The 18641-nt window shown below is 35.0% G+C and overlaps 1 pseudogene; it reads right to left on the reverse strand.

Annotated features, from left to right (window-relative positions):
* Positions 1 to 828: 828 nt before the first annotated feature.
* On the reverse strand, positions 829 to 18641 carry LOC114760702 (uncharacterized; annotated as a pseudogene).

Genomic DNA, 18641 nt, shown 5'->3' on the forward strand with positions numbered 1-18641 from the left:
GAAGCTGTTTACCAGTGATCTTGTAACCCAGTATTATAAAAACTCATTTAAGTAGAAAGTGACGGGATTTGATATCACTAGTAATCTCAAACTATTCTCATGTTAATATTTTTTTTTTGTACAAAAATTTTAGAAAAAGAGTTGGGCTCACCCACGATCCAAGAACAGGGCATCTAACGCTTGATCTATTAGGACCTATCCCTACAGGCACAGGAGCATAACAAATAAGCTCTTTTTTTTTCCTGGCCCAATAGGTAGGAATTTCTCAACTTCACTACACTGTGATGATACCTCCCCTCCTGCTGTTAGCGGAGCCACAACAAAGTAACACTCTCCAGGATCAAACCCCTTCCTTTTGGTGAGAAAGTCTGACCCCTTCGCCAACTGAACCCGCAGACAAGGGGTTATTCTCATGTTAATATTATGAAATCATTCAGAGTATGTTTGTAAAAATGAGTTCGAATCGACTTTAGAACCAATCAACAAACACGTGAATGCAAAATAAGAAACTGACATATACTTGAATTGGGTTGCTTGTGAAGCCCATGAGAATTTCCTTCAATAACGATGCAATATTAGTTCCGCCAATTATATCAAGTATTTGATCAAACTGATAAAAGCCTTGTCTAGTTTACCTGATGGTCTCACATTTGAACCTTGGGTCTGCAGCTGCGTTAAAATTTTAGGACAGCCTGCTGCTCAAAGTAGTCTTACAAAGCTCCGTCCGAATTAGTCAATTGCTCAAATACTTGGCAATAAGATCCCAAAAAAGCACTCAAAAAGTTATCAAAAAATTAATTCTGACAATTATGCTCTTTACAAGAGAACTTCAGTCTATGAAATGATATAATCCCATCATTTCCACACTTGTTTCCAAGTATAGATAAAATTTATTCAAGAGATGAGAAGCAAAACAATGAAAGATTAGATTATTATATGATGAGAACATAATCTGTACATATAGGACTAACGATCAAAGGCGTAGCTCCCTGCCCACCCACTCCCCATGATCATGAGATCATCATCTCTGTACTTTTCAAAAAAAACTTGGCCTACATTACAACGCTCACTGGCTAGAAAACCAACAAAATCTTTCTCACAGCTCATGATAACCCAAGGGAAGCGCTCAAACCTTGAAGGCAGCAGATCGACCAAACTAATTTGGCTTCCTTGACCTCAAAATCTCTAACATGCCTTCAAATTATGAACTTCCGATGGTATCCACCCGATCGATGACATCCAAGGCCTTGATTCGATCAATATCGAAATCAATGACAGGAATAGATGGCCTCCTTATGGAGAACATGCTTTTACTTTCACTGATTGGGGAATGACTACTACTCTTGCTCAGCCTATGGTGTTTGCTCAACCGAGTCTTGGCAGTGTCAAATTCCTGGCTCTTACTAATCCCAGGTGTCAGTTTCCTCTTGTTGACATCTCGAAGCATTTGTTGATCTTCGACAGTCAGCACAGGAGAAGTAGAGCAGCCCTTCTGTGCAAATAATTGCACTGTTTTTTGGTTAGGGGAACGGATTGGGGATTTGACTGGGACCTTATTCCTCCATTGCCAGTTCTTGCTTGACTGACTAGATAATGAAGCCACACCACAAGATCAAGAATATAAGCTTCTGTTCTCTCCTTATCGGCATGGTGAAGTGTTTCTATTTTCAACAAGTCTGTCTCGCCAGTAGGTTTACGGTTGACCTCAGAACTAAACGAAATTGATTAGTAAAATGTAAGTAAAACATGAATATGCATGTATAAGGCAAAAGAATACTTTAGTCCTTTAACTTCACATGAGGTTTTAGTTTAGTCACCTAATTTTTATGAAATCCCTTAACCCTAATGCCGTTGACAAAAAATATTGACATTGGAATTTCAAATGTGACAAAAACATTCTCAAAAACAGACATATAAGTTTAATTTTTAAAATAACAATGATTGTTACAAAAAATCATCATTTGAGACAAACGGTGTTAGGCTTAAAGGAATAAAAAAAATGCTTTATAATATTGAAGGACAAACTACAAACTTTGTACAAAGTTAGAAGACTAAATGTGTTTTGCCCGTGTGTACAGTAAATCAGTGAGCAGAGGTAAAAGACGCATATAGAGAGGATGCCCCAAGAAACAACTCTAAGATTAAAACTCACCCCGTATTTGCCCATTCTCCAACCCATCCAAAGCCATGATGAGCTCTGAATTCACCCAAATGAAAGATAATTAGGCAATCAAAACAACGCAGAAGTCAATGGAAATAGGTCTAAGGCAGATCAAATTCGCATCTACATATTCGAACAGTCAAACAACAACCAGAATTGCTTTCTGCATAGTTGGCCCTTAAAAAAAAAAAAAAAAAAAAAAAACACAAAAAACAAAAGAAGAAAAGAAAAGAAAGAATTGCTTTCTGCATGGAATAATGAACATCACTCTTTATGGCCATAGTTAAAAGAGAATTTGACTATTAGGGATGCTTACCTTATGTAATATGTAAGAATGTTTATTATATTAATGTCATTTTGTCTTTGGTTCAAAAAACGAAAGAGAATTTGACAAATCATAATACTAGAACTAGAAGGTATTAGGAATTGTAGCGCAGGGGGATGCAAATTTACTTTGTCGTGTTAGTGGCAATAGGAACAAGCCACTGCAAAGTTTTCTCCATTTCAGCTTTGATTTGCGGGACTGTAAGCTGCAGAAATGTTTCTCTAGTATCAGATTGGATCTAAGAAAATGTTTACATGCAAATGGATCACAGACTCAACTGCAGCAGAATAAGAAAGGTTTGATAAAAAGCGCGTGCACTTACAGAAAAGAGGCCAACTTATTAATATGCACAAACATATCAATTCCATGAACTTTAAAATATATATGACATTAAATATCGAAAGAACAAACATTTCTCCAAAAAAGAATGCATGTTTTGCAACTACATTATGAGTTAATCTATACACAACTCCTGATCATTATTGGTCATAAATGCAAGATAATTCCAATTAAATTATTAGCAAGCCGTACTATTATTAGTCATGAATAGTACAACTCGCCTCTATCTGTGAAATGCATGAAGAAACTTGTCTAGTTGGATGCACCAACACCAATTGCCCATGTACTTAAAGCATGCATAAGCAACTACAAATACATAATATAGACGTGGGACACCTCTTCTTTGGGTTGAAATGACTGTATCCTTGAGCGCAATGCTGATTTAATAGTAGGAGGCAGTCCTTGATATAAAGCATCCCTTGTATTAGGAGGCACAGAACTTGAGCGTGACACCTGAAAGTGATCAACTGTCAATTCAGGGCTATCTTTACAGAGAGATTTTGTGATCACTTGATCACATGCAACCATATTGTAGTTTTCACCATCAGCAATTGATAAACAGTGAATTGCAACGGAGAAACCATTACGACACAAAATAACATTAACATTGAAGCTCCACACTGGGATTTGGGCGTCCCTTTATCTTGCTCATATGGCTTCTTGATAAATCATACATTAATGGAAGAATTAAAGATGCTTATTTCCCTAAACTAAGCCAAGCTTAAAAGTGAACGCATATTACAGTACAATGTCACTGCTGAGCCTAGCTTCTAATTGAGAAAAAGTAAAATCAATGACGAACTGAACAGTGATGCAAATGAAGGATTAAGTCCCAAATTCTCTTCCTTGTTCATTACTCATTTCTCTGGAGTAGGGTCAAGGATAAGTTAACTATGATCTTGTTAAGCGATCTAGCTCTAACCTCAATGACCTGCTCAAGAAAAGAAGGAAAAAGAAAAGAAACATAAAAAAGTTCAACATTTATCAATGAAAAGCCCTTGGTTTATAATAGTGAGCCGAACAAACAAATAGGTACAGACTGTTCAGATCAGGTTGACTTGTTTTGAAGCCACAGACTGACAAGTAATCAGGACATTGTCAACATAAGCAATTTCTCATCTCATTTCATGAAATTTAGCTTTTAGACATTGTCAACATAAGCAACAATCGCCTCCTTCACCAGCAAAGTCTTTTGAGTAAAGATTTGGCGTTAATCACTTATATTAGATCAGATTTGGACCATCTAAATCTAATTTTGGATAGCCCAAATTTAAAGTTTATAATTTTTAATTTTTTTAAAACTATAAATTCAACTTTTAAGTGGCAGTTAGAGGATTATTTTGTTAGATTCTCTATCTGTTAAAATTTGAGAAATATTAAAAAAAAAAAGGAATAAAATAAAATTTAATTTGGATAATCCAATTATAATTTGAACACCCTATGCTCCATTTTGAAGATTTTTAAGAAGAGACGTACAACACCACCACATAAGCAAATGGGAAAAAAAAAAAAAAAAGGTTAGCTATTGAATAACTACCCCACGATTGATTATGAAATTAGGTTAGAAATAGCAATGTGATGACAATAGTCAATTGGTGAACTTATCTCGCAGTATTTTCTCTTGCATTTCATGGGGTGAATAACATTGTTTCACCGGAACTAATGCGAGTACATGGAGAAAGCAGGTTCAGCTTTGGCTGCATACCATACTTTTGTAGGACTATAACATTTCAATGAAATAGTTCAGAAAGAGAGAGCAAAATGAGGGGAAAAGAGAAGGGGGGCAGGTTCAACCGCTAGTAGCAGAGATTGGATTCAACTGACAATTAATCCTGCTTGAAAAGCAATTTCAGGGCAATCCTATTCCTCAGCATAACTGGATTAGTAATTTCTAAGAGTTTAATAAGGGAAACCTCCAAGAAAGAACTATAACTACTCAAGAATTTACTCTAATATTAAGAGATCCTGAGAGAAATCTTGCAAAAACAAGATATAAGAAAGAAGATGCAGAAGACAGAGGGAGAGATAGATAACCTTAAAATCATATGGTTTTGATGAATTTGCAAGACAAAATGCCAAAATAATCAGAATTATTAACACCACCATAGTTGGGACATGATTAAAAAGCTCTAATTTCAAAATCGAGAAGAAAACAAGTCCTCCAATAACTCACTGTTATGCTAGTATGTATAAATTCATTCTCATTGTTTTCCTTTCCTGTCTTCTCTCCTTTTCTTTCTTTGTTTTTTTTTTTTTTTGGGGGGGGGGGGGGCGTCTTTACCATTAACACATACACACAAAATATTGAAAGAACCTCTCAAAAGGAGAGGGGCTAATGAATATGCAAGCCAACAATATAACACCTTGGATTATGAAATTAGAGTAAAACTTTCACTCACAAGAGTATCAATTTGAGTAATAATATTTGCATAATGCAATGCAAGACCTGCAGAACCCAACTTCTTATGGCTTCCTGGGAATCTTTTTCTTGACTAACAGAGTCTGCATGGTTGAACAGCAGATTAGTTATGAAAGATACATTATATTGGATCGGCAACCTTTTCCCCACGGAAAAAAAGAAGTGAAAATCTCTATCTTGCAAGGAAAAGGAAATGAAATAAAACTGTTCAAGATAACAAAGAACAAAAAACAGGATTTTACATCAAGATTAACAGATCTAAACACTCATTTTCAAACGGAAGCTTAATGCAATGGTTAAGAAAAATACTAACATGCAAATCTACTTTGCTCACATTTATTCACACAATTTAATATCAAAGAATTGAAATATTTTATTCTCATATAAACTATGCATAGAATGGACCCTATCGTCCTTTGCAGAATTATCTCTAAATGACACCATAAATTTCCATTCAACAGCATACAATAAGCCATTCCAGAAAACGAACTCCAGAGCTAAATCATGCTTGTTGTATACAGGCAAGGGATGAAAGAAAACTTTGATACTCCCCCCTCATAAATTATCAATAATCAGGGAAATGAGAATAATAGATAAATGAGAAACTAACTCTCAACTAATCATAACCATCTATTTTCATTATCTTGAAGCATACCAGCACTACCAAATGCTTCATGTATCTCCAAATGAAGAAAATGGACAATGTCAACAAGCTTCTCCATGACCTGCGAATTCAGAAACCAGATTATAGTCAAGAAAAAGAAAACAAAGAAAGCTTGAAAGAATCTAAATCAGCCGAGACTACAGAAAAGATGAGTAATAGGCAACAGGAATTCCAAGAAGTCGGGTGTATGCCCTTTAGAGCTAGCCTCTCAAAATGAATTGTCATATTATAAAGCCAGTTTCTATTAAATTGATATCTCCCATATCCAACCATAAAATTTATAAGGAATCATGCTGTCTTCTTACCTCTTCCAGTATCCTGGACCATAGTGATTTTTTCTTTAAATTTTTTACATGCTTCTTTTGACTCTTCAGTTCCGCTCTTAAAATTGCAAGGCCGTCTCCTACAAATTTAATAACAAATGGTCACCAAAAAAGAAAAGTAATCATTGTGGTAACAAAAATAAGCTTCTTTATAAGACACTTTTCTGCTTTTCCCCAATGCTTTGAACAAATCTGCAAACTGACTGAGTAAAAATCAAACTAAATCATGCACCCCAAAATTGGCGTACACCTTGAAAGCACAAAAGTTTCACAAGGTAGCAGAAAATGATTTCACGCTACTTTTCAGTGTTTTAATAAAACACAACTCCCAAGGTTTAAGGCATCATTATTCACCATAATCACATCACATTATGTACAATATCTAAGACTAATGATGAGACAGTAAATTGTTATTTATGAAACATGGCAATCACGTGAAAATATATTATTTTCAAGGAACAGAATGAGTAATAAGGAAAAATATTCATAGATTCTAACTTTTCTTGATATCCTATAATTTTTTAGGAATATGAATGATTTCACATTTATTTCTGTTTTTATCAATTTATACGTTAGATCATATTATTTAGCTTTAAATTTTATTATTTATTTTGTTACATATTATCACACTTTATTTTAACATTTCACGTTCCATTTGTATCCTCTGTGATGCATCAGATTTCAATTTTGGAGCATTATTTTAGCATTTAATTATAATGTAATTATTATTTTTGGTGCTCCATACTTTCTGGAAGTGTATTAGGCCCAGGGTCAAGGAAAAGCAAAAATTCTTGTCAGATTATCAGAAACATTATCCTCACAGGAAAATTTCTTTTAATTAAAAATACAAGTAGAGAGGATTTATTGACATTTGTATAGGGGAATCCAGGTGTGTACCTCTTTGTGGGGCATTTGTATTGTCCTCTTCTTGAAGCTTGCGTCGATAATCTTGATCAAATCTGTCTAAGGCATGCAATTCATGATATAATTCCTGCAATCCAGGTTCTGTTCTTTAGGTTGTTCATAAAAAACAAACAATAATGCAACGTCAAGAAACAAAAACTAACATCAAGATCTGTATTTCATTATTGTTTATTATCAGGAAAATGGAAAGGGTTAAAGTAATACTTTATTCTGACGTGTATGCTATCAGCAAAGCCACCAAAATTAAAAGAATAGGAGGGATCATTGGCGTCTACTTTTTGAACAAAATAGTAATGGAATAAGGGGTCAGAATTTTTCATACAAGAACTAGAACACAGTTTTCTCCCATTTCAGCACAACTTGTAAGAATTTCTACATTCCTTAACATATGGACAATATGAGATTCCAAGACACACATCTATCAAGATGATATAGAGTCATGATGTAAGAATAGAAACTTGAAGTCAAAACTAGTTGTATTCTCCATCGCTGATAATGTGTATACTCACAGCTGTATACTGAACATAGTTCATTAATTGCTGCATCACCATCTCTGCCTCATCTTTCAATTGTTTTTGTGGTATAAGCTCTGAGCCTAACCTATACATCAACAAATATGAAGGAGACCATAACTATAAAACTATTTTGGATGTCATAAGAAAAAAAATCAAAATAAATTCAAATCAATTCAATTATGGTTACTTCTCAAAATAGCGGTCAAGATTATGCCATTGAGGATCTTTACAACGATTTCCGAACCGCACAACCTCACCAGAAAAGATTTTCAGTTCTTCTCTGCCACAACAAATAAGATAGTCATGACTCGTGTTTAAGTGCGTGATAGGAACAAGAGATAGGCCTCATATGAAAGGTCAAAAAATATAAGGAGCCAGGAAAAGAGCATGAATAAATTGGTACAAACTAACCTCTTGTCTGATGCAGCAATTCTGAGGAGTTCTGCCATATCTCTAGATATCAAATTCTGCACTCCTTCAGATGGTAGAACAACCTCTTTTAAATGTCTAATGTTCTCCTTCGAAAGAGATTGCATCAGATTAGCTCCCTTAACAATTGTGTTAGCAACTTCAAAGGCCAAAATTGAAATTTTATTTCCTTTAGTTGTCACTCCAGATGTGAAACCACTGTTCAGGTTCAAATTTGTCATACTGCTACCTAATGTGTCCAAAACATCTACTGCCTTGCCAAGGCCAGCTGTACCAGCTCTGCCCAAAATTGAACTCACTTCTGAAACCTACACCACACCAAAAACATAAGACAGAATGAAGCCATTACCAAAAAATATTGGAAATATAAGTGCTTCATAGATGTGAATGCTTTTTTGCGAACTACATCTGTTGGCACAAATTTTACAAATCGTATCAATTGCTTATCTCACACAGTCTCACGCCAAAAATCTAGAAAGATTTTTATGGAATAGTGAATTAGAATTACTTACAAGCATAGCACATGAAGAACAGAAAATCAAATACAGTATTTGCTACCATATCATCTGTGCAATGCTTTCTGAAGCTTACTTTTACCTTCACAGTAACAAGTATAGGCCCAGAACCAATGTTCTGGTTTCCTGATGATACGCTCATGAATAGACAAGCTGTACATACAACCTGTATGACTTGCTGCGTAATCAGAAGAGTGCACCAACTATGCAATTTCTGAAGGTTAAGACAGTGCTTTTCAGGGGACAGTTTTGGTTTCTGAGCAATATTGTGCATTTCAGATTATTAATAAAGGGAGTTTCCTTCTTTTAATTGGGCAAATACTCTCTCCTCACTAAAAGATAGCTTAGCTACACATGCCTAGAATAATATTAATTTTTGAAGTACATAACACTGAAGAGGTATTTCTTGAAACTTGTAATTCTATTATTTCTTTTATTAATTTGAAAAACAATAAATTTATCATTACCAGCTCCATCTCATATCTGGTTCTGAACCCACTCCTCGTATAAACATACTAGTCCACCCTATTACTCTTTTAAGAAATCTGATCTAGCTGCTAGATCCAAAAGGCCAGTGAGAATTTCATAACTTGATTGACTGAAATCTTTTGGAATATTTATAATAGACATTCTAAAAAATAAATTGTTGGCAAAAACATTATTAGCATGAAGAATTAATTTCTAGTAGAACTTGTTAATTAACTTTCTGCAACCACCCTCTCTCCGGAAAGACGGGGAGAGGGAACTGAGCAGTATACAGAACAGTACTATGAAAGAAGGATAAGAAAAGGAATACAAAGATCAAACATGCGATGGACACGCACCTTTGTAACAGCAGTCTGCTTAGACTTGGTAGATCTAGACTTGTATGATAAAGCCCTAGACAGGTAAGGGATCCCATCATTGATATCATCTGCACTTGGCCCATGTGAAACCTCCCTTTCAGGGAAAGAAAATGATCCCCGTACCTGCTTATCCACATCATCATCACCAGGAGACAGGGCGGTATCGCTTACTTTTCCCGGAAGTTCGTGAGACTGATAATTCACTCGAGACTCATTATTAGAATGACCATTAGCTTGTCTCGAGCGTTCATTAACACCATTATCTACCACAACACCAGCTAGGATGGATTTCTTTGACTTTGAGCAAATACTGCCCATAATTTTTTTCAAATCCAGGGGACTATCTTCAGTCTCTATGCACAATGCCCATGCAATGTAATCCGATATTTTTACTTCATTCTTGCAGGGAAGCCCAGGAGGAAAAATGTAAACTAAACTAACTGATAAGAGTAGTTATTCAGATATCGCCTTCACTTGACAGGAATGCTATACTCGTTGCAAATATTTTGATTGTTCAGGGATAGACTCGTACACAAATCACGCATTCCAGCAGAAGTAACACAATACCAATTCTGGTCTACTTTACAGCTCCAGTCCATCAATTCCTTCTAGCTCACCAAATCTGCAAGAAGAAACCAATAAAATGGACACAATAACGTAACCAAATGGAAACAAACAAAAGTAACAAATAGAAACTGGAGAGAAAGCAGACCAAATTCAAAAGGAATAGAAAAAGAGGAAGAAAGCGCAATATCGCTCAAACCAAAACAAATTTAATTAAATAAAAAAAGATACCCATAACGCAAAAGTTAATCCCATTAAGTGACTCTCGAAAAAGACCGCAAGCCATCTGTCAATATCACTTCAAAGCACCGGGAACCCCGAATATAGAAATGGATCAAAGCAAGCACAAAACATCAAACGAAAACAGAAAAAGAGAGCAATTTTATCGACTACTAGTTGATCAGAGGGGATACCAGAAGCAGAGATCTGGGAGGAGTTGTCCGGGCGTCATTCTGGCACGAAAGAGGCGCTTTGTACAGAAAGAGAAGCAGCCACAGCAGAGCTGATGCTGCTAATGGCAGAGGCGGTGGGTGAAGAAGGGATCGGGAAGCAAACAAGTGCACTGTAGAAAGGCGGAGGCCAGAAATGCAGGAGAAGGAAGAGAGGAAGAAAAGGAGACGGAGGGTGAGTGAGTCAGTGGTCGCACGCTGCTACACGCAAAAGGACATAAGACTCGTCTCTCTCTACGACCCACTCTGAGAGAGAGAGAGAGAGAGAGAGAGAGAGAGAGAGAGAGTCAAATGCAAAGCCCACCGGCCTCCAATTAACGTTCTTTTTGACTGTGATTGCGAATTTTCTTTCATTTTTTTCGCCGTTTTAAAGTTGCCTCGTTTCTAGGTTGACCACAACCGCCAGCGGTAATTGAATAACTTGATTGATGCTTTTTATCATAGTAGTAAATGCTCATGACATTAGTGTAATTAGATTTATTATATTTTTATATTAGATTTATTTTTATGTAACTACTGTATATCATTAGTCCTCATAAATAAAGTCACATAACATCAAATTAAAAATTAAGGAAAAATTAGGTATTTCTGAAAATGATTTTCCCTTCCAATTTTACGCATATCTATTGGTGGTAGACATTGTGGAGCAAGAAATAGGAGAGAGGCGATGCCGATTTGAACAAAAGTCAAGTTTGAAAAAATTTGATTGAAGACAAAGGAGGTATTTGGATATAAATATTTTTTCACAAAACGAGACAGGTTTCTTTATATGTTTATTTCAACACTATAAAAATACTTTTAAAACTATGGTTTTAATTATGTCTAAACACCCCCAAATTTAATAAATTAATCCTTTTTTTTTACCAATAAAGTGATTTATGTGTTAAGAGTTGAGACTACGAGGAGTGTGTGTAATAAGCAAAACTAATTTAAGACTTATTTGAATTTACGATCAATAAATATGCTCAAATAAAATTTTTCTTACATATTTATATTATATTTTAAATTATAATTAAAAAACTACTTATAAGTTCTTATAAACCTGTCTAAACAAGCCCTTAAATTCAAATAGTCAACAACAAAAATGTAAACTTAGCTATTATCGTCTGGGAATTAAAAAAAAAAAACTCTTTAATTGAAAGCAGTCATAGAATCATCAACCTTTAAACAGGATTATTGTTGGCTAAAAAAAATCAGGATTACAAACACCCAACAACCATGTAATAAATAGCTACTTTCTCAATCATGTAATTGGCTTTATTTTTTTTCCCAAAAAAGTAATATCTGAAGTCAAATCTAATGATCATGATGAATAAGCCAGAATATTCATAACCCCTTTAACTTTAGCTCTATTTGCATATGGCCTTCCTTACTTTTCAAAGTTTAAGAAGCAAACTCTTAACTTTCACATTTTAACATTGAACACCCTGCCATTAAAATCACTCTTAAATCTAACAAAATACATGACACATCGTATGACAAAAAACTAAGTAGCATGTGACATGTATTTTTATTATTTTGATTTATTTATTCTGAATTTAAAAAAGCTCATAATAATTAGACCCAAAGGCATTTTGGTAATTCAACCTGCAATAATTGCGGTGATTAGATCATCATCCTCCCCTGGTCCCTCCTGCAAAACTCTTCGTAAATCCTCCATTTAGAACATTTGATTCATCTCTCATTCATTCGCCAACTTCATGTGCTCCGCCCGCTCCCCCATCATCATCAACATACATATACATATATATATATATAATCATCATCAACAAATATATATAATATTGTTCTGGCGTTCTGTGTTTTGCAGAATGACAAATTACTTAGACTATCCATACCCTGAAGCTCCACCTTCCACCTATATCAACATCTCTAATCCACAGTCAAGATTTAAAGAAAGAATGCCGTGAATATGATTTTTGGAATGAATATATGATTGAGAGATGAATGGATTGGCTTTTTTTTTTTCGTGATCAAATTTTAAGAAACCACGGTCTAAGGACAGAGTAAAGGGCCTATTTGGGAAGAATTAAGAGATTCCCCATAAACACGTTTCACATAAGCCGAGACAAAATTTCTCTCACATACTTGTCTTGTATTCCATAAATTATTATTGAAAAGCTATTTATAAACTATTTATAAGCTGTTCCAAACGGGCCATAAGTTTTGACCTTCGCCCTATCCAACGCCCTAGTTTTACTGGAATAGGGGATCCTGGAGGATTTGCGACTTACGGGGGAGAGACTAAGATGATTTGATGACTGCAATTATTATGGGTTGAATCACCAAAATGCCTTTGATCTAATTATTATGAGCTTTTTCAAATTCAAAATAAATAAATAAAATAATAAAAATGCATGTCATCTACCACTTAATTTTCTACAATATGATGTGACTTGTATTCCGTTAGATTTAGCGATGCTTTTAACAGTAGGATGTTAAATATCACAACATGATAATTGAGGAATTTTTAAAGACAAGAGAGGTTATATGCAATAGAGCTAAAACTAATGGGGTTTATGAGTATTTTCACCTAATGAATGTTATGAATACTACTACGGTACTACCACCTTTAGCCGGACTTTTTTACCTCGATACTATAAACAGTAGAAAGAAAATACCGAAATGCTACACGGCGGAAAATATTTTCTCAAATGCTACATTTAAAGTTGTTCTTGGCGTGAACAACCTCTAAAATCGATCTTGGAAGATGTGACTTCTTCAATATTTGCTGTCTTGATTTAAGTGCAATGAAAGTTCACTTTGGAGTGAACAACTTTAGAAGTTCACTACTCCAAGAACAACTTCATCATCCCATATTCGACGTCCTTCGTCTCCTCTTTCCCCACCTAACACATGAAAATAATTAGATAATAATTTTGTAATCATTTGGACTAAAATTTATGCAAAAATAATTAGAGGAAAGTGTTAATGATTACATAATAATACTAGTAATGATTATGAAATTATTATGGTATATTAAATAGAAAAAGATTAATAAAAAAATAAAAATTGATTTACCTAACAAATAATGACTTCCGGTGTAACATCTTGTTCTCCTTCTCACGCGTTGTGGTCATTGTTGTATGGTCACTTCTTCTTGAGATTCAAGTGTCTCATTTATTTGTGTAGTTGGTGTATTTAAATCAAACCAAGCTGATTCAACTAAAAAAATTGATTGCCGAGGGGTGTCAAATGCTTCGTTTGATGGACCACCTTGGTCAAAAGTAGAAGAAACGATATATTGGGCTGAAAATAGCACCAGATCATCAAATAATGACATGAACGATTGAAATTGGGCAGGATATGGTGAGTCAGAATGCGATGATGTCAATGAAGGTGACATGTAATGAGGCTCAACTTGAGGAGGATTATGAGAGGTGATAAGGGATGGCGATGAAGTTGGTATATAATGCAACTGACTAAAAACTTGAGGCTCTTGTCTTTCAACATTTTGATTTTGAATTGGTGGCTGGGTAGACAAGTAGCCGCCACATCGCATGCTAGGTCTTTCTAGAGGAATTTATGGGCAAGGCAAATCAACTGTTGGTAGAGCACGCTAAGAGTTCATGTTAACTCGTTGTTCTCTCATTGCAAGTAAGATGTTGCGTTGGTCCCGAGCAACTCTTTCTCGAAAATCGGTGCAATTAGAGCATGTTGAATGAGAACCAATCGCTAGCCTATATAACTCTTCTACTATGTTAGCCTGAAATAAATAAGATATGTTTTTTGTAACACAATAAATAATTAAATAAGACATTTTTGTGTAACACTTGTTGTATAAAAGAAAAAGATGATATTGGTGGAAAAAAGGTGAAAAACTTATCACATAGCCAGTTTTACTACTAATATGTTGGATCCATCATCTTGTATGTCTCCAATACCATTGTATGTATTCAGATGTCTGATCAAATTCATCAAGCATAATAGGAGTGTGAACAATAGCATGTGACCATCTATCCCATGCTTGAATGAAGTTTGAGTATTGTTCAGTCTAATTTGTAGTTCTCCTACCACGTAGTAGTATTGTATGATAATTTCCTAAATGAACAGGTGGGGTAGGAAATCAGGAATTGGTTGTTGATGACCGAATTGCCTTAATACACGGTCAGGGTGATGTCATTCTATAATATGAAAACATATTAGAGGAACCGAAGCAAGTCAAATTTTAGGTGTTGCCAAGCAATACTCTAGAATCAATTGGCGCACTTCAAGGGATTCATATGGCCACCAAATTATCTCGTCATCAGTCACTCTATCAAGAAAACTCCTATATTGGAGTAAAGGCATGGCAATTGGACAAGGACTTTGTCCAACATTTTTCCACCAATTATGATCACAAAAATAATGTTAAAATTTTGTATAATTTTAATAATAAGTGTATATCAAAAAATATCAGTTGGATGAATTTAGCATACCTAAAACTCAAGGGAGGTAAGACAGGGTACATATTAGAATGTGGATATGGAGATACAGGTCGTTGCAGTGCCAGCATTGGGAAGCGATCCCATGCCTATAAATGCAGTAATGATAAACATCCCCCAATCCCATCCTTAATTGGATTAGTAACATTACATAATTCTCTGTACAAGTGAGCAAAAACTGCTGATCCCCAACTAAATTTTCCAACTTCTTCAAGATTATAAAGTAGTAGAAGGTACATTAAATATACTCTGATGCCTGATCTATCTGGCATGAGATATCCGCCAATCAACCTAAGGATGTATGGTCGAGTAAATTGTTGAATTTGTATATCATCTGCATCATCCGGAAGGTGATTAAAGTGCTCTTCTAACCAGCTGATAAGTAGTCACTGCCCCTTCATTCTATCTGCCGGTAGTCTAATACCTATAAGCCATTCACAAACATCTAACCAATTAAAATCAGTTCTCCCGATGATAGGAAGTCCCACACATGGAAGGCCCAATTGTATAGCTACATCCTCTAACGTTATCGTGCACTTTCCACGTGTAGTGTGAAAGGTATGAGTCTCAAGACGCTACCTCTCAACAAGTGATGAGACTAAACTTCAATCATAATCAAATTGTCCCATTCGAGTAATGCCATAGAATCCAGTTAATCTAAGAGATTCAATTACTTGGTTGGGCAGCTCAATCATTTGATTAGCATGTATGACTCGTCTAGTGTGTAGAATTCTAGAAACCTACAATGAAAAGGTAAAAAGGTCAGTATCAAAGCATATAATTTATAATATATAGTCAATAGATGTTATTTGCATTATCATTCCATACTTGTTGTGAAATATGTCGAGATTGCAAGTATATAAGAGAGTTATCCTTTGGACCTGGGTTAATGACCTCTTCTAAAGATTATGCCATTTTCAAATGTGTCTACATAAGTTGAAGAAAAAATATCCACATAATATAAAAATAAAGAAACTAATTGCAATTTCATCTTATTTATGAATTATAATATTTTTTTAAAAAAAAGTGAAATACATAATTCATTGTCATTGTATCTTATTTATGAATTATAATATTTTTTTTAAAAAAAGTGAAATACATAATTCATTGTCATTGTCTATATGCCAATCTTTGTGGACAAGTAGAGCGATTATGACCAATTTGTCTACATAATCCGCATTTGTTAGGTGTATCAGGTGTGGTCCAATCCATCTCATTATGTATGCGACTTGAACGAGGACAACCTTTTTCTCGAATCATTGATGGGTCAGGTATTAGCTTAGGACAATCAATTTGTGGCCAATAAGTCTCATCTCCTCTTAGTTGGAACTCATTATTATATGCCATTTGCATGGTTTCCAACTTAAAAATATGATCTACATATTGTAAATGGTCAATGCCTACTCTTGCAAAAGCAGCAATGGCATGCATGCATGGATATTTTTCTGCTTGAAACTCTCCACAATCACATTTTCTGTCAATCAAATAATCTTGCAACAACGACGAAATTGACGACGTTGAATATTAAATGGCTCAACAACCTCAAATGATGTTGATATTCTATTGAACTCTCGAACAACACAAGTAGATGCAGATTGTATTACTATGTCCAACTTCTTTGTTAGTGTCTCAGAAAACACTTGACCAGTTGTAATTTGCACATGAACTTGTTGGCCTTGTTTCACAAAATAGTTATTCACTCTATACATAGTTGCCTTAACTAAACCTGTTATCGGCAGACTTCAAACACCTTTGAATATACTATTCATGCACTTTGCAAGGTTGGTTATCATGTGTCTGAAGTGTCAACCTTCAAGGTTATATGCATGTGACTATTTTTCTTTTGGGATGGCTCCAATCCATCTAGCTGCAGGTGCATGATACAATGCTATTTCTACTAATTGTTGGCATACCCTAGGAATAAATATCAGCTTGTTAGAAATGATTATAAAATCATATAGTTATACTATCATAAAAAGCATAGTAGTCTTACTGATATTTATAAACTTCTCTTTCAACCAATTTGTTCCATGTGCCTTGTGAAGATTTGAAACCTTGTGACGGAGGCAAAAAATGTGATGTGCATGTGGTGACTGCCATCCAACTTGGGGATTAGCAGCAGCAGCTATAATTGAACGATGCCTATTTCAAAATTAAGCAAATTCCTATTCTATCTTTTACCACACATTGACGCACAAGGTACAAGAACCACTCCCACGCAGATCTTGTCTCTCCTTCAACTACAGCAAATGCAAGTGGTACAACATTTCGATCACCATCTTGTGATATGGCCATAAATAATGCACCTTTATATTTTCCATACAAAAATGTTTCATCAACTTGTACAATGGGCTTTAGGTACAGAAATGCATCTATACACAGCTTGAATCAAGGCTGTTCATTAAACCTGGAAACCCGGTAAACCCGGTCCAGCCCGACCCAACCCGGTCCAGTCCAAAAAAGAGAAAAAAAAAAGTCTGGTGTAATTCGGGCCAGACTGGGTCTAACCTGAATATCGGGTAAGACCGGGTAACAGGTTAATGTTCTGGACCAATAACCCGGTTTTACCTGGTATATATTATATAATATATAATAATATATGCATATTATAATATACTGATATATCAAATTATTGGGGGCGGCTTGAAGGGAATGGCCGAATGACGATAAAACGTTAAACGGCGCCGTCGAAAGACCATGGCTCCACTCCATAATTGATTATTCGACATTCGACGCCTCCTTTCTCATTCAATCATTCAGGCTTCGGCAATCGGCATTCTCAAGACTCAAATGAAACCCTAAGTCAATAAGTCTCTAAACTTGGCGCTCCCTCTATCTACTTCGATCCCCTCATTTGGTGTGATTTCTCCGGTGACTCCTTCATCTACCACATTATTAGCACCTCCGTCTTCTTGAACGCTTCAAAATCATCACAGTACTAGGTAACTAAATGTATTGATGTCTTACTAACAAAATCTTTCTCCAGGATTTGTTGTTGTGTGGATCCAAACATTTGTTTTAGATTATGGTTTGCTTTTGCTATGCTTTGACTTATGCGAACCAGAGGATCTATCTTTCTGCTTTTGCTAATTACAATTAAAATTAGTTATTTTAAAGGTAAAGAAAAATCACACGAACCAGTGGACCTATATTTTGATTCTTCCACTGCTACATCCTTTGCTCCCTCGTTCATTTTTTTCTTCTTCTGCAGCTTCCCTGTACTTCATTCTGTTCTATCCTCCGTCGCCTCACTACTCTGTTTTTGGTTTTTTTCAGCCGGCACTTCCTTATATTATCTTGTTCATATCAATTTTCACTTTGTGGGGCTCTAATTGCATTATTTTATTCTGTACATGTAGGTTTTATAGTTTATTGATTGGTTTTATTTTCATTGGTTAATATTAGTTTATTGGATCACGTGTAGCTTGATTTGCTATCTTTGTTGACTATTAATGATTGATTTGTTGGATTCTATATTACTTGATATTAGTATATTCATATCAGTTTGTTCATATTAGTTTAGATAGATAATTTCCAGCATATCAAAAAAATATTAGTTTAGATCGAACATATTATTCATATTACTTTGTATTATTTTGTTCATATTCTGTGAATAGTTGATCAATATAAAAATAAATTTATTCAGTTTATACTATTCTATTCAGTTCATTTTTTTTAGATGGATAGTAATATATGTGTAGTCGCTGATAGTATGATCGCAGAACCTGACGACCTCTCTCTTCTC

Source organism: Neltuma alba, unplaced genomic scaffold, assembly GCF_004799145.2.
Source record: "Neltuma alba isolate B1F8T4 unplaced genomic scaffold, ASM479914v2 tig00011013_pilon, whole genome shotgun sequence".
Classification (NCBI taxonomy): Eukaryota; Viridiplantae; Streptophyta; class Magnoliopsida; order Fabales; family Fabaceae; genus Neltuma; species Neltuma alba.